Source organism: Ranitomeya variabilis, chromosome 5 (genome assembly GCF_051348905.1).
Source record: "Ranitomeya variabilis isolate aRanVar5 chromosome 5, aRanVar5.hap1, whole genome shotgun sequence".
NCBI lineage: Eukaryota > Metazoa > Chordata > Amphibia > Anura > Dendrobatidae > Ranitomeya > Ranitomeya variabilis.
Window position 1 is genome coordinate 653639869 of NC_135236.1, and position 15487 is coordinate 653655355.

Here is a 15487-nt window from a genome sequence, read left to right on the forward strand (position 1 = left end):
CCATTTCAAGAAAACTCTTAACATATCCTAAAGTTTAGAGAAACAGATGTAATGTTAGAAATATGCTGGAAAAGATGAAAATCTGCTCCCAAAAAAGTTTTTTGTTGTAGGTTTTTATAAGAACAACTTTGAACTCCATTAGAACTCATACTATCATAGTGTGGTTTTGTTGGAAGGGGGTGAAACAGAGTACACTTTAATGTTTTGGATTCCTTTTGCCTTTTAGTCTATGGCTCGGTCATGGGCACTTCGGAATCCTGTTGTTTAGGGATTTACACAGAAACCCCAGATGGAGTCATGAATTGGGACACAGATGTGCTTTAAACTTGGCTTTACCCTTTAGAAATATGCTAGCTGCTTAATTTGTCTCATCACAATTCCATTTCATTCATACATTTTGACTGATTTATTATGTGCAGCTATGTCATGCGATTTCCAGTCTGACCACTAGTCCACTACATGTTCTCCTGTGTCGAGAGGTCAGTTTCTGACTTCCCGTGAGCTGCAGGATTACATAATCATCTATCAAATCCTTCCTGCCTGCTTTCAGACACCTACTTCCCCACCCAGCTCTGTCCTCTTTGTTTCTGTTTATCTCTTCCGGCCGCCGAAGATATAGTTTCTGTTTTACATTATTGCATTTGTATAATAGATGAGTCCAGGCAACAATTAGCTGCAGAATTATAAAAATCTCTTGACTCACAGTGATGGTGACTCCAGTGTGAACTGTGAGATACAGCCTCTTATTATCTATGGCTCCTGCTTATAAGTGTTAACAAGGAGAAGCCTATCACCAGCAGGAGGCAGAGGAAACAGGCAAACTATACATAATTTAGAATACTGTGAGATTCTGCAGTGTGAGTCAAAGGTCAGCAGCACTTATATTTCAATGATCTATTACGGCTGTTCTTAAATGGAGCTCGGAGAACTCCATCCTTGTACACTGTATGTCAGCACATCATATGGGGGCTGCAATAGAAAGTAATGTACAGGACATCATCAAATATTAAGTAAGCTTTTTCACCATATAGAGCAGGTAGAACTTTAAGACCCCTAAATTTCCAAAATACATCCACTACAACTTGTATATGTCACGAGGGTGTCATGTCTACCTGGAAGACCTGGAGTTAGACAGTCACGTTGGGTAATGAATCGCAGGTCTTCTTTAGAGATGGTGTGATTTGTGTCCTATATTAAATTTATTTAGTTTATTCTGGTGACGAAGAGGTTAACTACCCTTTCTATGCTGGTCAGAAACATGCAGTTCTTTTTCAGCTGCTTCTGATTTGGGCATTACCTCTTCCTATAAAAGCTGGTCAGATCTTCTTGTCCCTGCCGGTGAAAGATTTGTCTTCCTGTGCTGTGTGCTAAAGCTAAGTGGTTGGAGCAGAGTTGTTGTAGCAGTGTTCTGTGGTTTGCTGTAATACCTGTGTGTTTATCTCCTGATCCCTGTTCCCATTTAGTTTATTCTTCCTTGTCTCTATCCTCCCTATTGTTGGTTAGTGCATTTGTATGATAGAGGTTTTCTGTTATCCCTGTTATTGTCTTTGTGTCTTGTTTACCTTACATTTCTGTCCCAGGCCTCATGGGGTGAGAGAGGTGACAGATCAGGGTCTAACAGGAGCAAAGTAAGGTTGGAGACTCTGACCTCTCCACCTTCAAGAGTGACCCCAGGACAGGAATAGTTAGGGTCTCAGTTCCAGGGACAGATAGAGGCCCCCCTTCCTTAACGAAGACCATCACAGCATGACGGTATTGTTAAGAATTAAAGAGTTAGCACCATCTCACAATTGCGCTCTACTCACAACTCTGAAACAATGGGAGCAAATTATTTAGTCATCTTGTACATTTTGTTAGTATTTTGCATCTACATTATTTGTGACTTGTATTTTTTCATTACTATTCAATTCTTTTCGCTCTTCTGCTCCATACATCTCTATCTCTCTTAATTAATGCTTGATGAAAATCATGTTGTGTTACAATTGATGGATTTTCTAATAGCTCTGCTAATTTATTTGCAAGTAAATTTGCATTGCATGGTGTGCTCATTTTCAAAGCCTGGCTTGTGCAGTATCGGACGTCATTTCTCCTACCGACAAGTATTTGCATATTTTATCTGTTCTGTTTAAATACCGAAACTGTACGGATAGGTGTCAGAACGCTACTTAGTAATTACTCTGTCTCTTGGTGGAGATCGCTTTCTAGAACGTGCCGTGCTGATTAAAAGGTCTCCATGTGACAAATCTCCTCCCATATGATAATATTTAAGATTTCAAAGCAGGGGAGGGATTCCCAAGACTACTTCATACATCCGGCTTTGGCCCCTCCGGCACAGAAGGGGTTACACCTCTGTCTATTGCTCTGTTGGATTTCTGTCTTATAGCTTTGATATGCTAATGCAATTTCGCTCACTGGGAAAGCTCTCTCCATCTACATCAAGACCGGAGTATTCGCTCCCTGTCTCCAGACTAATGTACTGTACGCTTGCGTTCTTGGCTTTTAAAGATTACAGTAAACAAAGAACAAGATGAAGAATCGGGTTTTATAGCCCATACTTTTCTTAAATGTAATTTTTTCATTAATTTTTAATTTGTTCACGTTCATTTTTTTTGTTTTGTATTTGCCTTATAAGGTTGGATTCCCTCATGCCAAGCGAAACATCAATTGCATTTTACCATTGTGTCTGAATCTTTGGTTTTCTTGTGTTCTATTTGATACGTTGCTGTGCAAAAGATTTAGGCAGGTGTAGAAAAAATGCAGCGAATGAAGAATTCTTTCAAAAATAAAAAGTGTAAATTGTTTATTTTTATCAATTTGCAAAATGCAAAGTGAATACAGAGAAATCTAAATCAAATCAATGTTTAGTGTGGCCGCCCTTTACCGTCAAAACAGAATCAATCCTTTTAGATACACTTGTCATACAGTTTGGGAAGGAGCTGGGCAGGGAGGTTGTTCCAAACATCTTGGAGAACTGACCACAGATATTTTGTGAATGCCACTTGTGCATCAGTGCTATGGGGGGGCCATATCATATCTTTCAGGATTCCTTGTTCTTCTTTACACTGAAGATCATTCTTAATGACATTGGCTGTATGTTTGAGGTCATTGTCTGGCTGCAGAATAATTTAGGAGCCAATCAGATGCCTTCCAGATGGTATTGTATGATGGATAAGCATCTGCCAGTATTTCTCAGGATTGAGAACACCAAACAATGGGCAACATTGAGGACCATAGATGCAGTGGTCAACCATAGAAAATTAGTGCAGCAGATGACAAGTACATCACGCTTACTTCACTTTGATATTGTGACAACGAGTGTCTCTCCACTTTACTCCTACTTCGCTCATCAGCCAACGCAAAGTGTCTATTGAGTAGCTCTGATTTATTCTGGGCTCTAGCCAGTCCCAAAGACATAGAGTTAAGTTCTGTTAGGTTGTGTTTCTTCCTGTTACCAGCACTAGTTGGGGCGAATCATTATTATCCTTGAGAAACAATTCTCACTGCCACTGAATAGTTATGATGTCCAGGTTTACACCTCTGTGTTGTGTTCCTGTGTTTTGTCCTGATTATTCCCATTCTTTGACCTCGGCTTGCCATTTGACTACCCGTTTGCTTTATGAATTTGTCCCTGGTTTGACCTCTTGACATTAACCCTGTTTGGCCACCCTTTCTGCCTCTAGTTCGTTCCTCCATCTAGCAGCCCCTCTGTGGAAGCAATTCAGTGGACCCCGTTGTAAAATGGGATCCCTGTACAGGGGTTAAAGTATGAAGGTGGGGGTTCCTCTGTAAGATAGAGTGGCTTGCGCCAAGTCTGTACAAAGTAGCCTTTTTGATCCTGTAGCCTCTGACAGATGTGACAGATATCAGTGGATGTTCAGCAGTGCCATCAACTCAGAACTGTCACCAACCAGTGGGGTGCAGTTTCAACATCTACTGTTGGGAGAATTCTGGCCAGAAGTGGTTTTTTATTGAAGAACTGCAGCCAAAATCCATGCCATACTTGAGGATTAATAATATGGCAGCAAATGTTCTGGACTGATGGGTCAAAATGTGAAATATTTGGCTAGAACAAAAGGCAGTTTGTTCGCTGTAGGGCTGGAGATCGGCACAATAATGAGTGTTGAGAGAAATTCTTCGCACTCTTATTTCATTGATGTAAAAAGTTTTTTGTGGGAGCGGGTGAAGACAAAATTATAGCTCCGCGTTTGAGCTACAAAGTTTAGACAAAAATATAAGTACAGGTATACATTAAATTAAAAAAAAAACAATAAACATAATATTATGTTTATTGTGTTTTTTTTCTTTTAAATTCATGTATACCTATACTTATATTTTCCTCCTCTCTTTGCAGCAACTTAGCAAAATAGACGCTGGTGGGTTTGAAACGTCTAAACTTTGTCGCTCAAACCCAGAGTTAAAATTTTGTCTTTAACCGCTCCCACAAATAAACTTTTTGCATCAATCAAATAAGAGTGTGTGGTGAATTTCTCTTGCCTCAGGTTCTGGGGTCATGTACCCTGTTACACCTGCACCTCGAAAACCAACCAAGTGCACGCCAATCCTCTGAATCTACAATAATGAGTGTCTGCAGGCAGCAGTGAAGCATGGTGGAAGGTCCTGCATTTTGTCAGTTGATCAAAATAATGTATTATCTCTTCTATTTTTTAAAGCAATCCTATTTTCTAGCATTTTTTTTTTTGCACACCTGCCTAAAACATTTGCACCATACTGTGTATTTTTCATGCTTTCTGCATATAAAATGTTTAAAAAAATGTTAAGCTCAGTCTCATCTGTAGAGACTGGTTCGAATCTTAAACTTGGTGAAAAGGCTTGAAAAATTCTCTTAAATCTTGTTGCTTTCATAGTGTTAAAGAAAATGTCTATTAATTAACACCATGTAGTTTTTAGGTCCAACTTTCAGTTCTGATTACTCAAGTAACATCTTTAGAACAGATGAAGTGGTGTTTTTATGATGCAAGGCTCCAAATCCTCTGCATAGACACAGAGGTAAATAATAAACTTCTGTCTGCCTGAAACCACCACTAGAGAGACCTTGATTATTGGTTATTCTTTGGTTATTGATTTTAAAGAGTATGCAGTTCCCTCATAATGACTCCAGTCAGCTTTCCTTTTCGGATGTCAGAGGTCCTGCATTATATATTTAGGGGTTAAATCCTCTTGGACCCAAGGGAGATCATCAATCTTAATTACAAACCGTTGTTCCTCTCTATTGAGTCTGATCTAAATCAAAATGGAATCAATTGGCACTTTCTTAGTTTGGGAAGATAAATGTTGTACAAATGGACTCCTTACCCAAATTATTAGACGCACTTCAGACTCTTGTCACCGTCTCACCAAATATTATTTTGGTGATCTATATAGAATGGTTTTGCCATTTGTTTGAAGAAATTCTAAATCACGGCTAAGATACTCCAAGTAGACGAGACCCAAGGCGCACGGGGGCACCGGCCTTCTTTATTTTTCCCTTCATCATAAAGCAACTACAGTGGCATGTAAAAGTTTGGGCACACCTGGTCAAAATTCCTGTTATTGTGAACAGTTAAGCAGATAGAAGATGGAATGATGAGCTCATTTTCATTTTTTGTAATTTTTAAAATCTAAAAGATATAAAATATACGGTATATATTTTTGCCGAAAATGCAAAGGAAATGTGTCATCTTTAACTTTAGGCCTTTTAGAGATCATTTCATCTTCAACTTGCTTAACTGTTCCAATAACAGTCATTTTGACCAGGGGTGCCCAAATTTTTGCATGCCACTGTACAAGGACAGCATGGTGGATCAGTGGTACCACTGTTTCTTTGCAGCACTGGAATCTCGCCGAGGGCAACATCCGTAAGGAGTTTGTATGTTCTTCCTGTGTTTGCGTGGGTTTCCTCAGGGTTCACTGGTTTACTCCCATACTCCAAAGACATACTGATAGTGAACGTAGCTCGTGAGCCCCAATGGGGACCTTGATGATGATTTCTGTAAAGAGCTGTGGAATTTGATGGCCCTACATAAGTGAGTAAAATAAATATATAATTGTGTTCTAGATTTACTCCACCATCGCACTAAATTAGGAGTGGAGATGGAATTTGGGATTAATTTTAGCTAAGCTCGGGGAGTCTTCTGGCTGCATCCAGGGACAAATACACACAATCTAAACCTATCTCCGACCCTATGGAACCTCTCTTTAATTTGGGACAGATTTGTGACACCTTTTGGTGTGGTTTCCTCCCTGAGTCTTCTGACTCCCTTGCCTGAAAATCCAAAACTGGGTACAACTGGGAATTCCTTCTTGCTTCTATCACGTCCTACTTCTTCGATACCGAGGATCAAAGATGAAGTGTTACCTTCTAGAATTAGAGTTGACAGTTCTAAGAGGCCTGGATACAGTACTTATAATTATGCTTTTGTCTAAACTCTTGTTTGAGTCTCTAACACACACAATTTCTTAGATATGTTGGCCTTGGTGGTTTGAGGGACTCTAAACCCACTTTTGTTCTTAAATGGAAAGAAGAACTTGGTCAAAAACACTTTCGCGGGAGCTGTGGGAAAAATCTTTTATAGTATTGCACAAATTATCAGTCTCCTGTAGGAACTCAACTTTAAGATCCTTTCCCAACTGTATAGAACATTTGCAATAGTATATAGAATGTTTCCTTCAGTCTCAAACTCTTATTGGAGATGTGCCCCAGCTACAAACTCTATGTTCCCTGTCTGGTGGAGTTGTCCTCCTGTTTTATGTCTATGACAGGTAATTACTTTGGTATCACTAATCTCTTGATGACTTCTGAGGTGGCCTTGCTTTAAGTGCTTCCTGTCCCCATTCTTGTAATCAAACAGGAGCTACATTTTGTTCTCGCAGTCTGCCAAATTATCCTCATCATTCCAGAGAACAGCACTCTGGATCCCAGAAACCATGAAAGGAGTGGAGGTCCATATGTTTAACCTTCACTCTTTTGTCTATAGGACAACCGGACCAAGCCGAACTTAGCTTCCTCTTCATCTTCAGGATCAGTTGGATCATTAGTGATGGTATTTACTCAGAATATTCCTGTAATATAAACTGAAACGATATAGTAAAGGGTGAAAGGACATTTTGTATTTGAAAGTGTAGATAAATAATGGACTGTACAACCATAATCCAGTCTGACAACCAGGTTGGGATTTAGTGTGTATCACACATCTTCTTCCTTCACCGATTATATAGTAGCTGCTTATCTCTGCATTTGAATCTACCATCCAGAAACTTGGAAAGGACGGTTTACAAAGTTAAAAAGATTTAGAGAGGGGAAAATAGGCAAAGACATGTTAAGAATGAATGCAAGGGAAGATCTGTATCCTGTACAGTAAAATGTGTAAAGGCAGAGAAGCATTCCTTCTGTATTCCAGATGCGATCTCCGTAGATAAATGTTGGACAAATGATCAAGATAATCGTCCTATGCCCCAATAACATGAACCTTTGTCTTGGCCAAAATTAACCCCCAAAAAATTGGATTTAGAGTGTTGATTTCACTCATCCCTGGCCAACAGTTGCAAAAATTGAAGATCTTAGGCCCCAATGCACAATCTCCTACAGAACCCCCAACAATCACTGGTCTTTAATAGCATTGGCCTTCTCATATGAGCCAAAGGAACCTATTTGGCCTCCCTAAATTCCAGGGGTCGGGTGCCACTGTAATTTCAGGATCTAGCATAGTTACGCCCCTGCCTGTATCATCAGTATCTGATCGACTGAAAATATTCCACGACGTTGTCCCCTACTTTCCGAGAATGAATGACTGTTAAGGAATGGTGGTGCCTGTCCATAATTGACAATAAAACGTTGATACGGTATGTATGGTGTTTTAATTTTTTTTTTTAAAGAAATTTCGCAACATGACATACCAAAAAAATCGATAGAATAGATCACCAGGGGTCATACTTAAATTGATTAGTCCCAATTGATTAACCTTCTATGACACATTCTAACTACCATATATATTTTAGAAATGTATTACTTGGGAAAATCCTTATAGGTTTGTGTGTTGGATTGAAAGTATTGTCCTAGTTTAGAGAAAACAAATTTATATAACCCATTTATGATTTCTAAATTGTGTTCAGGATCAGAATGTGGAACGTCTTTCTCTTTGCAGGACATGTCCTATCCTGCCAATTTAATTAGTTTGGAACTGTGTAATACTTTAGTTCTCCTGTGGGGGCACTGTAGGGAAATTGAGTACATACTTCCAGGATTCCTTGCCGATCACAGCTAATTACCTGGGATCTGAGCAGGGGCACAAATTGTGACTGGACTTTTCTAACAATTATGGTTTGTGTAAAGAAGAGAACTTCCATTAATGTAGAGAATTTGATGGCATAAAGAGTAAATTAATTGCACCACACTTTAAAGGGTGGCTGTCACCAGGTGTTCCCACTATACTGTAAACTATGGCCCCCACATTTAATGACTCTTTTACAACGGTCTGGCTTGAAGCTGTCACTGTCGGATCGGGAGAGCCGTTGACCACTACATACATTGTGGTCTGATTAATATGGCCGACTGACTGCGCCCTTAGACCGTCATAGTGGGCTGATTGATGGATTCTCAATTAACGCATTCTGTTGTCAATAAGAAACAGAGGATATAGAAAGCAAATGGATCAAAATTTGTAATGAAACCCAATTGCAAAAATGATTTTTAGCCCCAAATAGATGAGTTTAAGTAAAAAAAAAAGTCTAAAGATGGTGAACAACCTCTTTAAGACGAAAGTCAATTGTTTTCCAAGGAGCAGAGCATGGCTACTGTGACTATGTACACGGCCTACAGTAACTCGATGCCAACATAACGTCGCACCCGTCCCTCCAGTCACAGAATTAATGTGAATTTTATTACTTTTGTGGAAATTTTCACATCCGCGGACTCCTTTGTTTTACGCGGGAGGGAATGTCTGAATTTTTAGCAGGCTCCGGAGAACTTGACTTGTTTTCATACAATCTCATTGTGGCACCGCGGTCCCGGGCTGGGACATAGGTGACATTTTCCCAAACTGCTGCAGATGCTGATTTGTGCGGGAGGTCATGGCGGGAAATAATGGATTTTTCTCCGGAGGTTATGATAACTTACTATTTTGCCAGTTTTGATTGCTTGTTCGTATAAACAGCATTCCTCCATATGCAAAGGGGAGTAAAGGCCAAAAGACAGATTTATGCAACTTGAATGAAAATTAATCAACATTCACGTGTATCTGGTGTAGTCACAGAATGGAAAAATATATTTCAGTAGTGTTAAATTGATTTTCCAGAATACAAAATGGGCTGTACCATGTGATGGGACCCTGACGCGTTTCTGTCCTAGCTAATGCTATCTATATTTTTCTGGCACATTGGCCATTTACATCTGGAATCTCCAATGGAAATGAAAGTGTGTTATGTAAGGTATGTTTTTCCCAATGCACTTGGTACAGTTTCCGAATCCATTAATATATATTGATTTTTTTTTGTCATGAGTTGTCCGTGTCAATGTTCTCTACCAGCAGGCAAAGAGCATCTTGCCTGCAGTGAGATTTAGCGAGTGACTCAATCCATTCACCAGGGTTTGACCTTGACCACTTTGTATATAATGTAAATCTGGTCCCTCAGCTCCATAAAGTAATCGTGAAACATTTCAATACGATGGTCACAGTGTGTGCCTGTGCCATTTCTCGTTCCTCATGTATCCCTGTGTATCACTTGATTTTACACTGCAAATTGCCTCTTCAGAAAAGAAGAGGACTAGAACTCCAGTGCTATCTACTGGAAGTAGAGATCGTAAAGGTCATTATCTACGCATTAAGGAACCTTTCCACGTGACTTAAGATAAACACCAAACCAGAATTTGCACACATGTTTTGGGGTGTTTTCCACTCCTCAGTGCAAAGCATGAGGTCTGATTTGGCTGTATGAGAGGCCTCTGACTGGGGACTAAGGGGTAATGTCTCTCCTTGTGGAGAGTAACATGCTTGCCATACTAGTCTAAGGAGACTTAAAGGCCATGCAATAATCCTTTGGGAAATTAAAAATGCAAATGAAGAGAACTAGAACTGTAGTGTCACCTACTGGAAGTAGAAATCCTAAAAGGCAATATCGACTCTTTAATGAACCTTGCAACACTCCAAAACACGTGTCTGCAAATTGAGATTCTGATTTGGCTTTTATCTTAAGTCATGTGGCAAGGATCGTTAAGGGTCGATATTGACTTTTTGGATGACTACTTCCAGTAGGTGACATTCGAGTTCTAGTCCTCCTCTTCTCTGAAGAGACAATGTGCATATTTAATTTACCAGAGGAGCATTGCATGGCCTATAAGTCTCCTTACACCGGCATAACAGGCATGTCACTCTCCACAATGAGAGACTTTAGCCCTTTTGATTTTTCAGGATACAGTACTTGTTTAAGTTTATTTTGTTCAGTTGAAATGGTGAATTTCAATCTCGTCTTTATTCCTTGGAATAAAAAAAAGTTTAAAAAACATTTCCAGGAAAATTAATAGGAAAGGTGCCGAAAAGACCCAGTCAAAAACTGCAAAAAAAACCAGCATACGGAACCTTTTTTAAGGACGTGGAAATTAAATGTTAGATTTCAGAGAAGTATGTTGTGTGACCTATCGTTAGTATAGTTTATCAATGTCAGATCGGTAGGCCTTCAACACCCAGTGCATCTACTAATCAGCTTCAGTAGCGGACTGACGGAAACAGTGAATGGAGCAGAACAGCACGGCTGAGTACGCAGTGTAGCGGCCACATAACACTGGACCAAGCTGTGCTTTTCAGCACCATTCACTGTTTACATCTGGTTGTCGGAGCTGGTAACAGCTAATCAGTTGGGATGCCGGATGTTGGACCGCCATGATCTAATATCGATGACCTATCCTTGAGATGGGTCAATCATATCGAAAGCCTGGAAAACCCTTTCATGGACTAGGTGGTCTCCTGTTCATCCTGGAAAACCCCTTTTATGAATACGGGATCCCTGTTCAGCTCCATTCATTGTTTACATCTGGTTGTTGAAGCTGGCTACAGCTAATCAGTTGGCATTATGTGTGTTGGACTGCCACTGATCTGATATCGATGATCTGTCCGTGAGATAGATCAAGAATATTGAATGCCTGGAGAACCCCTTTAATAACTAGGGAAAATAGTGCCACCTGAAGAATGGACGAGCCACTTCTTTTAGCCGCTCTACGGCTTTAGTCACCCCCTTTGCACCTCTCTATACAGTCCAAGGATGGAAGGTTGGGATGGGACTGCCTATACCAATAAAAAAAAGTTAGAGAAAAAAAATACTTTCGTTTAAAAAAATAAAGAAAAATTAGACATAATACTTGCGTTAAACTTATAGATCGAAATATAAACAGACGTAGGTCAACACCTGGAAAATGCATGTTGATAAAATATGTTTGCAGATGTAGAAATGTGACCGTATGTGAATCTGTCCAAACAAAAAAGAACTAACAAACGTGAACGGAACTTTTAAGTTTTCCATTTTGGAATTTTCCTTTTTGTTAGAAGAGTCAACTGATCGGACTGCTAGAGATCAGCTGTCAGGTGTTCAGTTTCCTTGCATCACCACCACAGGAGATCTGAGGTATCACACGATTGCAATTGGAATCAAAGGGCTGTGTGTGGAAGTAACGGACATGCTGTGTCCTCAAGAGTAAAATACATTCTTCGGGGCTTGATCTTGCTCTAGTTTTTCTGAACGTTCCCTTTCAAATTTTCTACTGAGCATGAGGGGTGGCTTTCTTCACAAAGATTCATTTTGAGCGGTCAACACCATTGTGATGGATCCAGTGACATACTCAAGGATCTAGAAACTCCAGAAGCTTGTTTGGTCGCACTTGATTCTGGAAGTACCCAAAAGTGCTGATGGCAAGTTAGCGGCCACATTAGGCTAGGAACATGTGTGGCGGCCACTGCTCCTGGGCCCTAATGCAAAATTAGTAAGCCCAATACCAACCGATATGGGATTCAGGCCTCGTAATCATCAGGGCTTGGGTGTAACTGCTGTTAAACAATGTACGGTAAATGACAAAATTTTGTAGAATTGCATTTTAACCTACAGAACATGTCCCAGCGTTGAGTTCCCTTTAAAGCTTGCTGGATGATTTAATAATGATGAGTTCAGTACTTGGTATGCCGGAACGACATCTTTAATGCTTCTGCTCCAAGGACATATAGAAATGAGGCAGGAAATGAAAGCGGACAGTACATTAACATACTGCCACCAGATACTAATGGGGGAGTTTATCAAAATTAACAAGTTTGTTAGAAACAATGAGGTTCAGAATAGATCTTTGTTGTCACCATGGGCCATTCATTATAGCTGCCAATGGCATACAAGAGGTGGCTGGGTTCTTGCGTTAACACTGATTTGCCCGAGCCAAGCATCAAAAAGAGACAGCGCCACTTATATATATTCCATTTATTTTTTTTTTTCTTTATCTCATTCATTCCTGTAATTCTTACAAGTTTTCCATAAGTAGCTCCATAGAATTCCCCTCGAATGTCTGCCATAGCTGTCTGCCTGAGTTCAGTCAGATGCCATACTGGGTAAGCCTCAAGGAGCTCCTTGTTTCAGAAGCCAGGCAATGTTTACTTGTTGCATTGAGAAAACCCAACCCATAAATCTTAATTTATGCTGTTATGGCACCAGTCCCCCCGTAAAGACATGCTCTATATAGACAAAAGTATTTGGACGCTACATTTTACATCTACAGGAGCTTATTCTACATCCTTAGACATTAATATGGAGTTGGTTCCTCTTTTCAGCTATAAGAGTTTCCACTTTTTATGGACTTTGCTTTGTGCACTTGGGTACAGTCACTAGGAACATAAAATGGATTTCCTCAAACTGGTCCCTCAAAGATAGAAGCTGTGAACCCATTAATCCAGAAGAGCATTTGTGAGGTCAGACCCTGATGTTGGAGGAGAGGCTGAGCTCACAATCTCCTTCTAGTTCATCCCAAAGGTGATGGATGGGGATGAGGTCCGAGCTCTGTGCGGACTGTCATATTCTTCCACAAAACTACTCCAACCATGTCTTTATGGACCTTATGAGGAACAGAAAAAGGGCCTTCCCCGAACCGTTCCCACAAAGGTAGAAGCTATAATTGTCTAAAATGTCTTGTATGCAGTAGTATTAAGATTTTCCTTAACTGGAACTAAAGTTCCAAGGCTGACCCCTGAAAAACACCCCAACACCATTATCCCCCCTTCACCAAACTGTGCAGCCGGCACGAAGTCAGGCAAGTAATGTTCTCTTGGCTTTCAACAAACCCAGACTTGTCCATCAGAAAGTAGGTAGAGATGATTGGGAATATTTATTAGTGAAGAAATGTCATGTTCTCAGCAGGGGCAAGGGTCCAGATATTATTCACCGAGGGGTGAGGAGCCGGATGTTATATACCGGGGGTGAAGGGCTGGATGTTAAACACTATGGGGTGAGGAACTGGATGTTATACACCGGGGGTGAGGAGTCTGATGTTATACACCGGGGTGAGGGGCTGGATGTTATACACCAGGGGTGAGGGGCTGGATGGTATACACCAGGGGGTGAGGAGCCGGATGTTATACACTGGGGGGTGAGGAGCCGGATATTATACACTGGGGGGTGAGGGGCTGGATGTTATACACCAGGAGTTGAGGAGACAGATGTTATACATTGAGAGGCGTGGGGCTGGATGTTATACACCGGGAGGTGAGGAGCCGGATGTTATGTACTGGGGGCGGAGGGCTGGATGTTATAGAATGGGGGGTGAGGAGCCAGAGTTTATTTACTGGAGGCAGGGGGCTGGATGCTGTAAACTAGGGATGAGGGGCTGGAAGTTATACAATGGAGGCAGAGGGGCCGCAATTTAAACAACCGGGGGCGAGGGGACAGATGTTAAACACCGAGGGGCAATGGGGCCAAATGAAAAACCTGAATTCAATGGTTAAGATGTGCGACCTTACCCTTTTGTCCATTTATTGTCTATTGCAGCAAACTGGGCAGTGCACAGTTAATTCTTGCCCAAACGTACATGCAATATCAGCTGTACCTCTATATTTAATGTGTTTTCTTCTCTCTGTGTTAAATCAGCTGGTAAGACCCCCCTCTCCTTCCCAATGCTCAATACCGGCACTATTGTCATCGCTTTCTTAATCCCTCTTGTGGAGTCAGCAGTTTCTGTATAAAATTCTTCACTGGAGGGTTTTCGGTTCCCAGGGGGGCTCTGTTTGGTCGTACAGTAATCACTAATTCAAAGGCATCTTGCTTTGTGCACAGAGCAATGCGCATTTATCACATTTTTTCCTTTTACCTTTATATATTGTTTGCTGGGGAGTCCGCCAGCTCCCACTGAGGTGTATGCACAAATAATAAGCACTGTCTGGGGGGAGAGGAGTAGGTCCTGGAAGTAAGGTTTTATAGGATTTACTCTTCGAACAAATATGGTTGCAATTTTTTTTAGTAATTCTTTTACGTCTCTCCATCATCATTCTATTGCTTGACCCTGACCTTGATCTTGACCTTCAAACTATCCTTCCTTAATACATTTTCTTTAGACTGTAAAATCAAATCTTCAGCAGCTCATCTACAAACTTGTCCTCACGTCCATCTCTCCCGACTCAAGTTGATGAAATAGAAACAATTAACGTTGGTTGTCTCTTGTGTTGGTTTCCATGTTCCCTTCTTGTACTTTCTAAACTTTTTAGAATTACCATTTATTACCCTATCCTTTCTTCACTCGCCCATCCCTAATCTTCTGCGTCTGTCCTTACACCCCCATCCTCAAACGTGTCCTTTACTAATTTTTGACCAGAATTTGGCAAATTTTTCTCTTTTCTCCCTTATCCTTTTCTCCCCCACTTTTGCCCTCTCGTTCTCGGTGACTTTTCCATTTCCTTTTCCTCATTCGGCTCCTTCATGTCTGATTGGACATTGCGTTTGCTCCTACAATGGAACAGACCAAAGGAACGACCAAAAAGGCAAGTGCAAAGAGCTTTAAAGAGAACCTGACAGCTGATATATGCTGCCCGAACCATGGCCAGCATGTATCAGACACTGGCTGCATGATTTCAGTCATATGTTTGACATGTCTCCCTGCATGCGTGTATAGGGAGAGATTTGTTACTCCAGTGGCGCAGGCGGAGAGAAACCACCAGGGGCCCACATGGATCACTTCCGGGCAGCTTTTACAGTATTTATTTTTTTCTGAAATGCTGCAGATTTTGAGTCAAAAATACATGCCTGATATCATACAGCCAATGTATGATTAGGTCCAGAAATCTTTGGACATTGACAAATCTTATCCTGTGAAACATTTAGGAATTGCAACCATTTTTCTACAAAGCCTCCTCATCTCAGGGGCTCAAGAGTAATTGGAAAATTTAATTTTATCATAAATAAAATGTTCATTATGAATACTTTATAGAGAATCCTTTGGAGACAATGGCAGCATGAAGTTTGGAAGCCATGGACATCA

The 15487-nt window shown here is 40.7% G+C and overlaps 1 protein-coding gene across 4 annotated transcripts in view; it reads left to right on the top strand.

The window, feature by feature from the left end:
- The window catches only part of SGCD (sarcoglycan delta), a 589398-nt gene that overhangs the window by 278245 nt on the left and 295666 nt on the right, over nt 1–15487 (top strand). The window lies entirely within an intron of this gene.